Source organism: Budorcas taxicolor, chromosome 23 (genome assembly GCF_023091745.1).
Source record: "Budorcas taxicolor isolate Tak-1 chromosome 23, Takin1.1, whole genome shotgun sequence".
NCBI lineage: Eukaryota > Metazoa > Chordata > Mammalia > Artiodactyla > Bovidae > Budorcas > Budorcas taxicolor.
This window is the reverse complement of record NC_068932.1, coordinates 32,207,723-32,224,052: the sequence shown is the minus strand read 5'-3', so window position 1 is coordinate 32,224,052 and position 16,330 is coordinate 32,207,723. Positions and strand designations below refer to the sequence as shown.

Here is a 16,330-nt window from a genome sequence, read left to right as displayed (position 1 = left end):
GCCATGAAATTAAAAGATGCTTACTCCTTGGAAGAAAAGTTATGACCAACCTAAATAGCAAATTAAAAAGCAGAGACATTACTTTGCCAACAAAGGTCCGTCTAGTCAAGGCTATGGTTTTTCCAGTGGTCATGTATGGATGTGAGAGTTGGACTATAAAGAAAGCTAAGCACTAAAGAATTGATGCTTTTGAACTGTGGTGTTGGAGAAGACTCTTGAGAGTCCCTTGGACTGCAAGGAGATCCAACCAGTCCATCCTAAAGGAGATCAGTCCTGAGTGTTCATTTGAAGGACTGATATTGAAGCTGAAGCTCCAATACTTTGGCCACCTGATGTGAAGAGCTGATTCATTTGAAAAGACCTTGATGCTGGGAAAGATTGAGGGCAGGAGGAGAAGGGGACGACAGAGGATGAGATGGTTGGATGGCATCACTGACTCAATGGACATGAGTTTGGGTAAACTCCGGGAGCTGGTGATTGGCAGGGAGGCCTGGTGTGCTGCGGTTCATGGGGTTGGAAACAGTCAGAAACGACTGAGTGACTGAACTGAACTGACTGAACTCATAAAGATTGACTTTGGGCCTTCAAGGAGATCTTGCCCTTGACTGTGGGTATGGCTTAGCCACTTCAGATTCCACTTAGAGCCTCCCTACCTGTACCTCCACGTCAGCCTAGGCCTCCTCTGATGCTGCTCTGGGCAGGTCCCACTGCCTGGTGTCTCAGGGAGAGGCCCTAGCCCTGGTTGATGTTGGAGCACAGCATCCCTTACAGGATTAGGTTCACAGTCAGTGAAACTGCCTCATCCAGACAAGCCATGGGGATGCCAGGACGTGTCTGCCACCCTGGGCTCCCAGTACCGGAAATACCTGGGGGAAATAGTCTCTGTTTCTGTTTTCTCAGCTACAAATCAATGAGCAACTAAATGAGAATCTAAAATGTAATTCAGTTTCTGCTTGCCCCCCACCGCCACTACCTGCAGTCAAGATTTGATTTAACACTTCTCTCTCCCCTTCTCTTATGGAATTTTGTTATTGTTGTTCAGTCACTAAGTTGTGTCCAACTATTTGTGACTCCATGGACTGTAGTCTACTATCCTGTCCTCTACTATCTCCTGGAGTTTGCTCAAATTCATGTCCATTGAATCAGTGATGCCATCCAACCATCTCATCCTCTGTTGTCCCCTTCTCCTCCTGTTCTCAATCTTTCCCAGCATCAGGGTCTTTTCCAAAGAGTCTGTTCTTTGTATCAGGTGGCCAAGGTATTAGAGCTTCAGCTTCAGCATCAGTCTTCTAATGAATATTCAGGGTTGATTTCCTTTAGAATTGACTGATTTGATTTCCTTGCTGTCCAAGGGACTATGAGTCTTCTCCAGCGTCACAGTTTAAAAGCATTGATTCTTTGGTGTTCAGCCTTCTTTATGGTCCAACTCTTACACAATACATGACTACTGGAAAAAATACAGGAATATAGTTGAATATATGGACCTTTGTCAGCAAAGTGATGTCTCTGCTTCTAATATGCTTACTAGGTTTTTCTTAGCTTTCTTTCCAAGGAGCAAGCATCTTATAATGGAATTTTAATGTTCCCAAATGGATAGGCCTAAGCAGGAGATGCTGGTTTGATTCCTGGTTCAGGAAGATACCCTGGAGAAGTGATAGGCTACCCACTTCAGTATTCATGGGCTCCCTGGTGGCTCAGATGGTAAAAAGTCTGCCTGCAATGCGGGAAACCTGGGTTCAATCCCTGGGTTGGGAAGATCCCCTTGAGGAGGGCATGGCAACCTACTCCACTATTCTTGCCTGGGGAATCCCCAAGGACAGAGAGCCTGGAGGGCTAGAGTCCATGGGGTCACAAAGAGTTGGACATGACTGAGTTACTAAGCACACACAGAAGAAATAAAGCGACCGTGGCCAACTAGGTTCTCAGTGTTGCAGGAACAGGCATTCTCCATGCAGTGGGGATGTTATAGTCTGTGAAGTGTGAGGATGCTTTCTAACAAGATTTGTCTAAATCAAAAATGGAAGAAAACCCCAGCAACATCGGAGAATTGACACATCGTCTTTGAAGTCAGGAGTGACATGGTTTGAATCAAAAGATCGTGTCAGTTATTCTGCCCAGCAAAAAATATTGCTCTCTCATGAATTATACTACCTGAAGGCTAGGTTTAAAGAGTCTAGGTGATGGGGGGAAACTAGATGGGTCAACAGATGTTTGAGTTAAGAGACCAAGGCCTGTTTTTGCAATGACGTGTGTGTTTCAGCTGTCCCTGCTATACCTAAGGTAGAGACAAGTAGAATAAATCAAGTTGGCACTGACCTTTAATTGTCTTCTTTTTTTTAAGACCCATGGGTAATTTCTCCACTATTTCTTGGCTCCATGGCTCCCTTCTTGAGGACAGACCTGGCTGTAGATTTTCCAAAGGGCTCTGTGAAACTGAGGCGGCTTTTACAGGTCAGAGTGGCCACCTGGAGAAGGGAGCAGAAAAGATTCATTACAACAGGGCTTCTCAGCAGTGGCAACAGCACTGATGTTTAGGATGGGATAATATTTTTCTGTGAAGGGCTGTCCTGTGCCTTTTAGGAGGCCTACCAGCATCCCTGGCTTTCACACACTAGATGCCAGAAGTGCCCTCTGGCTGTAACAACCCAAAATGTCTCCAGACATTGCCAAATATCGCCTGGGGAGGCAACGTCACCGGCCTCCCCTATCGAGAACCTCTGCCCTGAGAAAACTTGGCCCCTGAGAGTTGAGTCTTGGGAATTCCATTTCTGCAGAGATGGAGTCTGGAAAAGGGAGTGTTACCTGGTGGTTAGGAGCCCAGGCCTGCAACGAGGTGGATCATAACTGAGAACAAGTGTAAAGAGAACACATAGTATATGCTGAATGAAAGGTGGTGATGGTATGAGAAGTTTTCTCTACAAGGGAAGTTTCTATATAAGGAAGAGGTGAGTGCAGTTGCCATGGGAATCAGATGGGTATGGGAAGACCATGCACTTGGGGCCCAATAGGATTCCCCGAGAAGACACATCTGAGTAGACTCTGTGTGCTTTAATTTGGACCCGTGCCTGGGCAGTTGTTGAGCCTTCTGTTTAGCAGGGCTGGGCTGGGGCCCCAGTGTGGTCACTTCTGCTCCTAGGCGGGCCTCAGCAATGCTATGTCTCTGCCCTTTAGGTGTGACCGCTGTGATCTTCGGAGAAGGCGATGGCACCCCACTCCAGTACTCTTGCCTGGAAAATCCCATGGACAGAGGAGGCTGGTAGGGTGCAGTCCATGGGGTCTCGAAGAGTCGGACATGACTGAGTGACTTCACTTTCACTTCTCACTTTCATGCATTGGAAAAGGAAATGGCAACCCACTCCAGTGTTCTTGCCTGGAGAATCCCAGGGACGGGGGAGCCTGGTGGGCTGCCGTCTACGGGGTCGCACAGAGTCAAACACGACTGAAGAGACTTAGCAGCAGCGGCAGCAGCTGTGATCTTCACCCTAACCCTCCTGATTACCATCCTGGGAGCTGTCATCATAGGTCTTATTTTCAGGATAAAGAGAGGAAAACTACAGAGGCAAAATAAAGATGCTGCTGCTGCTGCTAAGCTGCTTTCGTCGTGTCCAACTCTGTGCGACCCCATGGACGGCAGCCCACCATGCTCCCTCGTCCCTGGGATTCTCTAAGCAAGAACACTGGAGTGGGTTGCCATTGCCTTCTCCAATGCATGAAAGTGAAAAGCGAAAGTGAAGACGCTCAGTTGTGTCGACTCTTAACGACCCCATGGACTGCAGCCTACCAGGCTTCTCCGTCCATGGCATTTTCCAGGCAAGAGTACCGGAGTGGGTTTGGTGGCAAATCAATTATGATGACATCACCATTCTGCCCCAGAGCAAGGTGAAGCCACGCCTGGCCCAGACATCCACTTTCCTGCTCACTGCTTGTGCCTCATGGAAGGGTCCCGAGCTAGGAGCCTATGAGGGCGCAGGCTGACTCACTTATAAATTGAATGCTTAATGGAGAGTCTTGGGCCCTGATTTCTTATTCTAGACCTACCACTTTTTTGCTGGGAATATCACTTCTGGGCCTCAGTTTCCGAATACTTAAATATGATCAGATGGTGTCTAAAGTTCCCTTCAGCTCTGTTTTGTGGTGCGTAGAAGAACCTGTATACATGCATGCATGCCAGGTCACTTTAGCTGTGTCCAACTCTGCGGTCCCATGGACTGTAGCCCGCCAGGCTCCCCTGTCCATGGGATTCTCCAGGCAAGAATACGGGAGTGGGTTGCCATGTCTTCCTCCAGGGGATCTTCCTGCCCAGAGATTGAACCCGTGTCTCCTGCATCGGCAGGCAGGTTCTTTACCACTAGTTCCACCTGGATAGTAGAAGATCCATATATCCAGCTCAAATATTAAAGCTGGCTCCTGGGGAGCATTTAGTTATTTTCAAAGCCACATTAACTTCTTTAACTTACTGATAATTAAGACAATACAATTCATTTACTCCACACACACATGTGTTGCCCATCTACCTCAGACCAGCAGAGTGGAGGGTACACCGGGGTTAGATGCCTTCCGAGGGAGGCAGGTGCTCTGGGAGGTGTCTACAAAGTGGGGCAGAGACCCCCACAGGTCTTTGTGGATGTGGCTCGGGGATTGAGTGTTGCAGCACTGTGAAGGCTTCAGAGAAGGGGTGTCATTTGGGGAGGGTGGGTTTGCTAGTGGTGGCCAGGAGAGGTAATGCCAGGGTATACAGAGGTGGGGGCTTCTCAGGGCTGCGAGGCTTGAAACACATTTAACAAGCATGACCTTATTTGATACGTATATAACATTTATGTAATTCCAGAAAATACAGCACTAACGGTATTTTATGCATCCTTTAAGCTTGAAGTTTTGAAGTGTCTTTTTTTCTTCTCTTTTGTTGTTGTTGTTGTTTTGTTTTTGTTGTTGATATTAGACAGGGTAATTTTTGCCAGCGTATATTGATTATTCTGAAGTACTTTTTGCCTTCCCAGAGGGATTAATGAGAAATGTTCTTTAGAGTAGAAAGACAGAACCCAAGTTTCTATACTTTGATAAGAGCTCTTTGTTCCTGTGGGAAGGTGAAGGGAGGCTTTCGAGTTTACTTTCAAGTGATTCTCAAAGTGATTGAAAACCCACAGCTGAAATAAATGTTATGTCAAAGATTAAAAATTTTAGAATTTCAGGTAGTACTTGTTCAGGAATACATGCTACTGATGATATTCAGAGAATAACAAGATCAACTATTGAATTAGAATCTATGCACTTCAACAAATATACGAATCTCAAATATCTCACAGCAAAAGTGTTCCAGAATGTTGTTACTTGTTAGAAAATTGCTCAAGTTAGACCAAGGGAAACAGGTTTGTTCTGAAGACATTTAGCTTAATCGTAAAAAACAAGAAAGCACGATGAGTCAAAATCAAACATTCTTCTCTTGTTATGTATATTTTATTCTTGTTATATTGGCTTTATTTTCAAAATTGTAGTTTGCAAAATTAGTTTCCTTTTATTGGTATTCTTAACGATACTATTTATTGAATAAATGAATTATGACTTTCAATAAAAGGTGACTTGACAGGTACTAAGTCAAAGAGTAGAGAAGGTAATGGCAACCCACTCCAGTATTCTTGCCTGGAGAATCCCATGGACAGAGGAGCCTGGCGGGCTACAGTCCACGGGTTGCAAAGAGTCAGACATGACTGAGCGACTAACACTTTCACTTTCAAGTCAAAGAGGCTTGATCAGGAGACTGGTGTTCATTTGTAAATTATTTTTCACGTGTCCCTGGGGATCCTGGGGCTCACTACTCTGGCCTTGGGTGGATGATAGAATGAGGTAGAGGTGTGGTGGGGAGGAATTGTGAGCCCTCCTCTTCTGCAACTAAAACAGCTCTGCATTGGTCTATTGTATTCTATATCAGGGTCCTGAGTAAGACTCTTCTTGAAAAGCAGGGTTACTGTGTCTCTAGGGACTTCCCTGGTGGTCCAGTGATTAAGGCTTTGTGTTCTCAATATAGGGGACCTGGGCTTAATCCCTCGTCAGGGAACTAGATCCTGCATGTCACAGTGAAAGATCTTGCATGAGGCAACTAAGACCTGGCCCAGCCAAATTTAAAAAAAATTATAAATCTTTAAAAAAAATCTTAAAATACATTCTCTAGGTGTTGGGGAGGCCCTGGGGGCGGGACGCAGAGAGGCCACATCCTCACATGCTCATTGAGGAAAATGACTTCAGTGTCAGGTCATGCATCAGGCTAAGTGCCAGAGTCAGAACTTGAATTGGGGTATCCTGAGCCCAGAGTCTGTGTGGATCACAATAAGCTGTGGAAAATTCTGAAAGAGATGGGAATACCAGACCACCTGACCTGCCTCTTAAGAAATCCGTATGCAGGTCAGGAAGCAACAGTTAGAACTGGACATGGAACAACAGACTGGTTCCAAATAGGAAAAGGAATACGTCAAGGCTGTATATTGTCACCCTGCTTATTTAACTTCTATGCAGAGTACACCACAAGAAATGCTGGACTGGAAGAAACACAAGCTGGAATCAAGATTTCCAGGAGAAATATCAATAACCTCAGATAGGCAGATGACACCACCCTTATGGCAGAAAGTGAAAAGGAACTAAAAAGCCTCTTGATGAAAGTGAAAGAGGAGAGTGAAAAAGTTGACTTAAAGCTCAACATTCAGAAAATGAAGATCATGGCATCCAGTCCCATCACTTCATGGGAAATAGATGGGGAAACAGTGGAAACAGGGTCAGACTTTATTTTGGGGGGCTCCAAAATCACTGCAGACGGTGACTGCAGCCATGAAATTAATTGACGCTTACTCCTTGGAAGAAAAGTTATGACCAACCTAGATAGCATATTGAAAAGCAGAGACATTACATTGCCAACATCCATACATGACCACTGGTTTTTCCAGTGGTCATGTATGGATGCGAGAGTTGGACTGTGAAGACGGCTGAGCGCCAAAGAATTGATGCTTTTGAAGTGCGGTGTTGGAGAAGACTCTTGAGAGTCCCTTGGACTGCAAGGAGATCCAACCAGTCCATTCTGAAGGAGATCAACCCTGGGTATTCTTTGGAAGGAATGATGCTAAAGCTGAAACTCCAGTACTTTGGCCACCTCAATCGAAGAGTTGACTCATTGGAAAAGATCTGATGCTGGGAGGGATTGGGGGCAGGAGGAGAAGGGGACGACTGAGGATGAGATGGCTGGATGGCATCACTGACTCGATGGATGTGTCTGAGTGAACTCCGGGAGTTGGTGATAGACAGGGAGGCCTGGCGTGCTGCAATTCATGGGGTTGCAAAGAGTCAGACATGACTGAGCGACTGAACTGACTGAACTAACTGACTGAGCCCAGAGTCTTAACCACGACACTGTCCACATTGGCCCAGACCCAGCAGTGGTGTGTGGAGCAGTTCAGCACTTGCACTGCAGGTCAGAGAGATCAGCGTTGGAGTCCTGACTCTCATTTATTAACTGCTTTTCACCTTGGCACTAATCGTCCTCATCTATGAAAGTCACAGTCTCATTAGTACTTGGTCATCCTACTGAGAACAACCGAGTTGTGTCCTGTTTTGCAGCCACCCCAGAGGGCCACGCCTGTGTCCAGAGGGAACAACAGTATCACGTCTAATGCGACAATTTCGGGGGATGTCAACTCCTTTGTGGACAGCCAGTGAGGTCAAGAGCTCTATTGTGCCCCAGGAGGGCTTTACCAGGTACTTCTGAGGGCAGGGTGGTTACATGCAGATGTTCAAATTCTGGTTGTGCAGATGTTCAAATTCTGGTTGTTCAGCTGTGTAACCTTGAACAAGTTCCCTAACCTCGATGATCTTGTCTGTAAAAGGATGAATCATACCTGCCTTGCAGGGCCATGCTGCCTGTTAAATGAGGTCTCCTGTGTTGAGCAGTGAGCTCAGATCCTGGACCCAGCACCGTGCTACCGCCCCAGGCGGGTTTGGGCTGGGAGGTGCTCAGTGATCGCTTCCTAGGTAGATTTCTTTCCCGTCTTCTTTTCCTCCCTCCTCCGCCCCCGCCCTCTTCTAGCTCTTTCTGAGTATAGCATTTTCTGGTTAATCCTGGGTTAAGAACATTCTGCTCCTTCGGCTCCAGGGCAAACATGTGGCCATCTGGTATGTTGGTGACCAAGTAGAAGCCTGGATCAGGAAGCTGCCTGTGCTGCAGGAAATCCGGCTGGTGAGGGCCCCACCCCTGGGAGGAGACAAAGCTTTGCTGCCCTCAGCCTCTCCCCTGCCAACTCCCCATTCCCACCTCGGGTGGGAGTGGCCCACACCCCAAAGGGCAATGGTGCGAGTCTGCTTCCTTAACTTGGCCCAAGACCAGCACCCCAAGAGCCCAAACTGAGGTCTAAATACTTCAGTCCCCTTACGCCTGACTCAGCGCCTGAATCCTGGGAGCTCTCCTAGCCTGTTCTCTGCCTTTAATCCTGGCCTTAATCCTGCCTCTTCATTCTTTGTGTCTATCTCCCTCGAACCCAGTCCTTGCAGGGAGCCAGGTTTATAGGGTTCACTTCTGGACACCCCGGTTTTATGTTGTGTTGTGTTAGTTGTTCAGTCGTGTCTGACTCTTTGTGACCTCACGGACTGTAGCCCTCCAGGCTCCTCTGTCCATGGGATTCTCCAGGCAAGAATACTGGAGTGGGCAGCCATTCCTTTCTCCAGGGGATCTGCCCGATCCAGGGATCAAACCTGGTTCTCCTGCACTGCAGGCAGATTCTTTACTGTCTGAGCCACCAGGCAAGCCCTGTGGTTTTAGTAAATCCCCATTACTGGGGAGACTTCAATCATCCCTCTGGTTTATTTGCTGGAGGCAGACTGCCTGGATTTACCTCGCAGCTCTGCCACTAAGAAGTTGTCTGGTCTTTAACACGTTACTTTATCTTTTGAGCATCAGTTTCCTAATCTGTAAAATTCGAGCAGTCACAGTTCTTATCTCACAGGGTCTTTGTTAAAACTAACTGACAGTGTGTAAAGCACATAGCATCATCCCTAGGGCGGGAAACATACTATCATCACAAGCTATTATTCCATCATTATTTTCAGATGTGTGAATTAAGCATGTTCCCTTCTTTGGTGTTTGCACAGAATCACCGAACACCTGCATTGTTACCTAATGTTGCAAAAAAGAAAGTCTTAAGGTAAGCAAAAGAATCAATCTTACCTCACATTCGATTAGCAGCACCCTTATGGCAGAAAGTGAAGAACAAAAGAGCCTCTTGATGAAAGTAGAAGAGGAGAGTGAAAAAATTGGCTTAAAGCTCAACATTCAGAAAATGAAGATCATGGCATCTGGTCCCATCACCTCACAGCAAATAGATGGGGAAACAGTGGAAACAGTGTCTGACTTTATTTGGAGGGGCTCTAAAATCACTGCAGATGGTGATTGCAGCCATGAAATTAAAAGACGCTTACTCCTTGGAAGGAAAGTTATGACCAACCTAGATAGCATATTCAAAAGCAGAGACATTACTTTGTCCACAAAGGTCCATCTAGTCAAGGTTATGGTTTTTCCGGTGGTCATGTATGGATGTGAGAGTTGGACTATAAAGAAAGCTGAGTGCAGAAGAATCAATGCTTTTGAAGTGTGGTATTGGAGAAGACTCTTGAGAGTCCCTTGGACTGCAAGGAGATCCAACCAGTCCATCCTAAAGCAGATCAGTCCTGGGTATTCATTTGAAGGACTGATGTTGAAGCTGAAACTCTAATACTTTGGCCACCTCATGCGAAGAGCTGACTCATTTGAAAAGACCTTGATGCTGGGAAGCATTGAGGACAGGAGGAGAAGGGGATGACAGAGGATGAGATGGTTGGATGGCATCACTGACTCAATGGACATGGGTTTGGGCAGACTCTGGAAGTTGGTGATGGACAGGGAGGCCTGAGATGCTGGGGTTCATAGGGTTGCAAAGAGTCAGACATGAATGACTGACTGAACTGAACTGAATAAAGAAGCTTATCAATGCTTTTGCCCCTTCATCCAAGAGGAGTTCTTCTCCAGTCTAATTTCAAGATCTGAATTATCTTGCTGGGATGCCTGCAGAGGATTAAATTAGCAGCGCAGTTGCCAAGTGTCTGGTTTCTCCGTTCTGGGTGGAGACTGTCTGAGCTTGGTTTTGACTCCTACGGTGTCATAGCTGCTTCTGGACTGTGCTCCCGGGCCCATCCTCCCCATGGTATGTGACCATCAGCTTTATGTCAGGAACAAGGAAGTATTTGTAAAACTCAAGACTGCATGACTTTCTCAATATTGAATGGGGTTATGGTTTCTCCCAGGAAGAGTTCAGGTTACTAGAGTTAGAGTTCTCTGCCTCAGGTGTTATCATTTCTGCTTAATCATCCAAAGTATTAGGATCAAATCTACAGAACCTATGAAGCTCCCTGTGCTTCCAGGTGAGTCACTTGTGATGTTTGGAATAATTGTGTTTTTCAGGATGTTTTGAGAAACTCAGACCATGAAATGGATTGGATATTCAAGCTCTCATTTGCATATGACATACTCACATATCATATGTGAATATCACATAAACCTATGTAAAGAACAAATAGTGTTCTTGAGTTGTTCTGTGTCTTGGATTAACTCTAATCTTTCTTGAAAATTCTGGTCCTCTTCAAATCTCTTCAAACAAAATAATTCCACTCCTAAAATCCACCTCTTCCATCAGGTTTTCCATCCTTTTCACCCTCCCTGATCTCAAATACATGTCAACAGAGTAAAATATTTTACACTCAAGTTGGAAAGGATACCTAAATATGAATGGAGTATTTACATTTTAGCGTAGATTTTTTTTATCCCAAGGAGACTCTAATTACTAGATCATACAGTGAGTTGGAGAGGGAGATCCTAATAACCCTTCCTTATCCCTAACCCTTGATTCTTTTCCCCAGAAACTGGGATTAACTGTCACAGTCACCATAGAGCTGTTGATCTAAGTGGTGGCCTTAGGATGCATACCTGAGAAAACAAACCAGCAGGTGAATCTTCACTTTGGGCAAAGAGGGTTGTGATGGATGTAAAGAAGAGGAGGAGCGATAATAGTAATAACAGCTAAACTATATTTAGTGCTTACTTTGTTCTCACAACAAAATATAAGATCTTAAAAAAAAGGTAGATTTATTATCATCCCCATTTCACAGGTAGAAAATGACTTGGGGGACCCATTCTGAGGGTGCTCTCTTCACCCTGGGCTAAAATCCACCTGGTCTTTCTAAGCTCACTGCATCTGCTTTTTCCATTAGAGGGGACCAAGCCAATGACCTGGAAATGGGTCCTGGTGAGGGAGTCACTCACCCTGACACACGGCAGCAGGACAAGGCTGTCCGGCCATGAGTCAACATTCCCATCCATCAGCTGATAGCCTCCTATAGGCAAGACCCTGCCTGAGTGCTGTGGGGGATACATGGGGGAAACATAAACTCTGCTCTTCTGGGTATCTAGGCCAGTGACTCACTGAGTGGCTGTGGCACATTGCTTCCCCTCTAAATGGTAGGAGCGGATCAGTGAGCTTAGAAAGAGCAGCTGAATTTTAGCCCAGGGTGAAGAGAGCATTTTCAGAATGCTGGTCCACAGTGTCATGGCCCACCTGCCTCATTTTCCATCTGAAACAGGCATAATAAGAGATTTGCCTCATATTCTGTTGCAAGGATAAAGTAAATTAATGAACACAAAGTGCTAGAAAGTATCTGAGCCAGAGAAAGTATTGCTGTAGCCACGCGTTCTGGGAAACAAACTCACTCAGAAGGGCAATGCAGGTAGCGGCGTGCAGTTTATTACACCGGCCGCCCAAGGCAGAGTCTCCTCTTAGCCAAAGGACCCCGACCAGTTTTTGTGAAAACCTTATGTACCCTAAGTGTACTTGCTCAAACCCATCTCCCCAAATTCCTTGAAACTAGTCTGGACAAGGTAAGAGGGAGATACGATCAAAGTTAACCCATGATTCATGTGTCACAAGACTAGATAAAGAGTGGATATTTATCAATAGGCCTGTGGTCATATCCCGATAAACATAATGGAATTTACCACTTTGTTCTGTTACAGAGATGATTAGCATATTCTTTTAGGCAACAGAGAGTCAAAGTCCAAGTCCTGAGGCTCTTTTATCCGGGGGTCTGGTTTCCCGTTGGTATGCCGTTTCTACAGACACCGGGCACAAAGTTCAGAGTCCACTGGGAGGGTGACCATGTGTGTAGCCTAATGTTCACAGCCTGGCCTAAGAGGGAGCCCAGCTCTGTCTGTTTCCTCCTTCATTCCCCCCTCTTGATGCTCTTAACTCATATTATGAGCATCACTCATACGGATATATTGCACCCTGGCTCTCCGACCGCCAATTTGGGAGAATGACATCAACCTTCGGGTTACAAAGTTCATAATACATTGTAAAATTCAGGGTCCACAAAGCAGAACTATCAAGGTAACTATAACAATGATAAATATAGTTTTCCATCAATTGCCCTTCACCCAAGAGAGGACTGAAGTCCAGAAAGGAATGTTTTCATTTGACATTGTTTTACCTGGTTTTTCATGTCATCTAAAGCAATCGATACATTGCCAGATAAGTCAGGAATGTATACACAACATTCAACCTTAATTATAGCACAGGTCCTTCGTTAAGCAGCTATGAGTATGTCCAAAGCAATTCTATTATGAATTACTGCTTTTCTCATTTGGATTTGCTCTTCATTTAAGGCTTGGATGGCTTTTGTTCTATCTAGGAGGGCCTGTTTTGTGAAATTAGTCAAGGCCTCTACTTTAATCATATCTGTTTTCCCTATAGTGAAAAGTGAAGTCGCTCAGTCGTGTCCGACTCTTTGTGACCCCATGGACTGTAGCCTACCAGGCTCCTCCATCCACGGGATTTTCCAGGCAAGAATACTGGAGTGGGTTACCATTTCCGTCTCCAGGAGATCTTCCTGACCCAGGGTTTGAACCCGGACCTCCCAGATGGTAGGCAGATGCTTTACCATCTGAGCCACAGGGAAGCCTAAGGCAGCAATATACTCATACCACTGAAACACAGATCTTGTCCACCTAGTGTGGAAATAAGGTAGATTTATCGGGGCTTGTAGGTTAGGCTTTTGTTACACTGGCCTTTATATCAAATGTAACCCCATGACCTGAGTTTATTGACTGTAGGTCTTACACCAAGAGAGCAAGGAGAGGTTATGATTGACAAGAGAGAGGAAAGTCTCTTTTTGTCATTCCAGAAAAGAGCAGAGTGGTTTAAAATCTTGGCAGAGTGGTGACACCCACCAAGGAAGTCCCTCCATCGCTGACAGAAGCATAGCCCCACTTATCCAGCAGCTGGAGGTGTTTTGGAAGTCTGGTAGGAATGTGCCCATGAGATGAACACATTGTCCCGAGTTGAAATGGAAGTTAAATTCAAAATCATGTTGATGAGGCCAAGCAGCAGGAGTTGATTGTGCGGCTTCATCCTGAAGGGGCTCCTCCGGGATCTTCTTTTCCTTCTTCTTAAGGATGGTCTTAGTCTCTCAAAGGTCAGTGGGGTCCCTCTGTGCAGCCCACTCAGTATTTTTTGGGTCTGCATGGTATGTTCTCTTCACCCTTGTATGATGGATCCAAGGGACAATACCTGCAACTTTAACTGTAGTAGGGATAGTTAGAATAACTTAAGGGTCCTTTCACCGAGGGGTTAGCAAATCATGTTTCCAATCTTTGACCCATACTTGGTCACCAAGCGTAAACTCATGAATCTGTTCCCCAAGGGGGAATGGCACCCTTTCTTGTACAAACTTAGTTATCTGATTTATTACCTTACCCAGTTCCATCTGCTGTAAAATCCTATCCCCCATTACCTGAGGCAAATTTGTTGACACCTGTTTTATTATGGGAGGGGGCCTCCCATACATAATTTTGTATGGAGAATAGCCTTGGGACTGTGGGGTCATCCTGAGTCTGAGCAGAGCCCTTGGAAGCAAGTCCACCCAGGGGCAGTCAGTCTCTATGATCCACTTGGAGAGTCTCTTTAATGTCCGGTTGGTTCATTCCACCATCTGAGAACTCTGGCCTATATGCAGTGTGCAGTTTCCATTTGATGTTTACAGTTTTGGTTACTTGTTGTACTAAATCAGTGACAAAAGCCGGGCCATTGTCTGAACCAATGCTGGTAGGAAGTCCAAATCTGGGAACTATTTCCCTAAGCAGGCACTGGGCTACTTCTGATGCTCTTTCAGTCCAGGCAGGAAAAGCTTCTACCCATCCCGAGAATGTACATACTATGACCAGCAGGTAACGGTAGTGTCAGTGAGGTTTCATTTCAGTGAAGTCCACTCCCAGGTGTTCAAAGGGCAGCGTGCCTTTCAGCTGAATACCCAGAGGTTTTTGTCTAAATACCCGAGAGGCAGCATTAACTTGTGAGCAGGCACCCTGGCCTAGGTGTGTCGCTTGGTGTGTTTGGCTTACCAGATAGTGTGCCAGCTCCTTTGGTACCAATAATTTGCCACTTGGCAATTCCCACCATCCCTTTTCAGTCTTGATGGCCCCTTCCACTTTGGCTAACCTGACAGCTGTTGTCCTTGTTTTATCAGGCTGGTGCCATCAGTATATGGGACCCAGCTAGGGTCTGGAGCCTTGTGTCCTTCTTTAAAACAAACCCCAGAGACCTTTCCTCCTCCTTGCAGATCTGTGCTTTCTTCTTCAACACCGGGTGACCTGCTTCCATCAGCAGCTGGAGCAGTGATTTTGTCCCTTCCCAGCATTTTTCTTGGTCTCGGCGGCCAGCAGCAGGTCATCCACATATTGTAGGAGCCAATATTCATACTCTTCCAGATGGAATGAGTTCAGGTCAGAAGCCAAGGCTTCCCCAAAGATGGCTGGGGAGTTCTTAAACCCTTGTGGGGGAGTCCAGATGAGCTGTTGCTTGGTGCCCCCGACTGGATCTTCCCATCCAAAGGCAAGGATGGGCTGTGACGCTGGGACGAGGCATATGCAGAAGGCATCCTTGAGATCTAGGCGGGTATAAACTTTAGTCCTCAGCGGGAGGAGGCTAAGTAAGGTATAGGGGTTTGGAACGGTGGGGTGTAAAGTCACAGTAGCCTGGTTGACCAGCCTGAGATCTTGTACAGGCCTATGGTCCTGCCCTCCTTCCTTTTTGACTGGCAGGATCAGCATATTCCAAGCCGAATGGCACTCTACTAGAATGCCCGCTTGTTTCACTCTATTGATGTGGGGCAGTATGCTGGCCCAGGCCTCTATGGACAGCAGGCACTGGCGCTTTCTAACCAGGATGGTGCCTGGTTTGAGTTCTTTTATCACTGGGGCTTGATGTTTAGCCAGCCTGGGGGGAGGGGGTGTTGTTTTCCATCCAGACCTCAGGGAATAATTGAGTTAGCTCTCTCTCATGCTCTTCCAGCCCACTGGGTTCTTCCTTTGGAGGCTCATGCAACCTCCACTCATCTTGGGGTGGTATTGAGAGAGAGCGCAAGTAAGTCATAGTGTCCATCCAGAAGGTGGGCCTCTCCTCAGGGGAGAAAGTCACTTGTGCTCCTAGTTTGGATGGCAAGTCTCTTCCCAACAGGGGTACTGGGCACTCAGGAATGTAGAGGAATTCATGAATCACTTGGTGCCCTGCCATTTGACATTTTCTGGGCTGGCAAAACAATTTAATCATCTCTTCTCCCGATACCCCAGTTACAGTGGTGGTCTTTTTGGACAGTGGTGGTCTTTTTGGACAGTGGTGCCGCAGGTTTTACTACTGACAGTTCTGTTCCTGTATCCACCATGAAGTCAATGTTTTGGTCGCCCACTTTTAAGGTCACCAGCAGCCCTATTTAATTTCCAAACCAGCAAGCCCCACAACTGCGGGAGCTTCCTCTTCCTTCCTTGCCTTAGGGCATTCATTCCTCCAGTGGCCAAAAGCTCGGCACCGGACACACTGGTTTGGCTGTAATGGGGCCCGGGACCTCTGTTGGGACGTGTTGAAGGACTGTCCTGTCCCTGGGGCAGAGGAGGTTTTCCGGAGGGCCCGAGATAGACTTTCTCAGAGCAGCAGCTAGCATTGCAAATCTCTTGTCTGTTAGATTTCGTTCCCTCTGGCTCTCTGGCAGAGCGCAGTCTCTGCTTAATTCCAACGTCTCCCTCCCCTTCCTGTCAGTACTCACCGGGAGAGGCGGGAGAGGGGGATATAGCTTGGGCGGTTTGGCTAGAGCAGATCCTGGAAGTGTTGGCCAGAGGCTTCTGTCACCGCGGATCGGAGCCTGCCCAGGTGGCGGCTCTACGACCTCGGGGAGAGCTGGTGGAGGAGCAGCGGCTGCTGCAGGACTTCCCCTGGCCCTGGAT

The 16,330-nt window shown here is 46.6% G+C and overlaps 1 pseudogene; it reads left to right on the top strand.

Annotated features, from left to right (window-relative positions):
* Positions 1–2,376: 2,376 nt before the first annotated feature.
* The window catches only part of LOC128068087 (guanylate cyclase 2G-like), a 37,975-nt pseudogene continuing 24,021 nt past the window's right edge, over positions 2,377–16,330 (top strand).